Source organism: Rhipicephalus microplus, chromosome 2 (genome assembly GCF_043290135.1).
Source record: "Rhipicephalus microplus isolate Deutch F79 chromosome 2, USDA_Rmic, whole genome shotgun sequence".
NCBI lineage: Eukaryota > Metazoa > Arthropoda > Arachnida > Ixodida > Ixodidae > Rhipicephalus > Rhipicephalus microplus.
The window spans coordinates 102441708-102443348 of record NC_134701.1 but is presented as its reverse complement, the minus strand read 5'-3'; positions in this window follow the sequence as shown (position 1 = coordinate 102443348).

Sequence of the window (1641 nt, the reverse complement as noted above, 5' to 3'; positions counted from 1 at the left end):
AGCGGTTGGCTAACGCTTATTTTCAAACTGTGTTTTATATCGAGTATCACGGTTTTGCTCAGCTTCTTGATGTTCTTGCACAGCTATTGTTGCTGTTTATGCACTTCCAGTGATCTGCTAGCTTTTGGGGCTGATGGCTTTCAAAAGCAGATTTACTTAAACAAGATTGGGATGCTTCAGGCGTTAATAGACAGTTATATTATACCGGGCTTACCGTGATAGCATCATCAAAGTGCGCATGCGCAAATACGTACTTTACCCACACTGCTTATAGCATGGGTTATATTTTTCAGGTTTATTGTTACCTTGTTAAGGTAGGCGTACGTAGTGCACATAAAACATGGCGGTGCTCTCGGACGCCCACTTCGAAGTGATTTTGACGTAGTTGCTGAAAGGTTCACTTTGTTTGTAGCTAACGACTCTTTAATGTGCTTTCGCATGCTTGCAGTTGGCTTTGACGACCGAGTATTTCGGATAAGTTAGCTAGGTTTTTTATATAGCTTCCCGTTTCAAATGTGTCTAGGCCTAATGACCGAGTATTACGGATAAGTTAGCGTAGTTTTTTATATAGCTTCCCATTTTGAATGTGCCTAGGCCTTAAACAATCTTCTGACAATAATTCGTCTCGTGACACAGTCAGACGTTCTTGTTTTCTTTTCTTTTATTCTTCTTACTTTTCAAAGCTCCAAAAGGTGGCGCGATCAACTCGACTGGGGCACGTAAACCACGCAAACGCTATCCTGCTGAACTATAAGAGACTGTCTTCAACGAACATTTGCTGCACCGCAACGCCATTTTGTTAACCTCTGCAATTACGCTAACGGTAAACTATAACTGTCTATTATAAGCTTCGCTATTTCACGTTAAAAAGGAGCAAGATCTATACTCTATATGTGGCATCGAAGGCAAGCCATGAAGAATCTCTCCCACGAGTGAAACTGTTAGGGTGAAAGAGAAAAAAACCCACAGGTGGGAGTATATAAAAGCAGTGAAGTATTTCCAGTATTATAAAAAAGAGTTCTTTTCGTCGGTAACAGCTGCTTTGCTATTGTAAACACATGTATCCACTCATGCATGCTATTGCGTGATTGTTTATTCGAGAAGACCGTGCCATTCATGCAATGCTTCCGGTGGCGATAAGCCTCATTTTGCTCGATTGGCGGAATCAGTTCTAGCTTGGGGCTATTTGGGTCCTTGTTCCCGTCTTTCACCAATGACGCGTTTACACAAAAGGAAATGGGCCCACAAGGAAAATTATGTTTTCAGGCCTTTCAAATCGTGACCTTTGCTTTATTATATATAAAACTAATTTTTGCAGCATCAGAACCAGGAGCGTGCTACCTAAGCAACATTTGTGCTGCCTAGACTAGCCGAGAACAGTTCGATTGCACGTAGTTTCGAGCAGGTATTTTATCAGCTGGGTCAGTCAAAGTAAGCGCGTTTTATATTATGCGATATTGGCTTATACCAGAACTATTTTTCATCTCGCAAGTAAATAAGTGCACTCATCATTTCAATGAAAGGTGTCGTACACAGCCGTGACCACTATAGCGCTAAATTCTAAAGGCGTTCACAATGACACCCAGCAGATTAAAAATGAACTTTTTGCATGAAAGGCAACTTGCCGAATATGACACACAT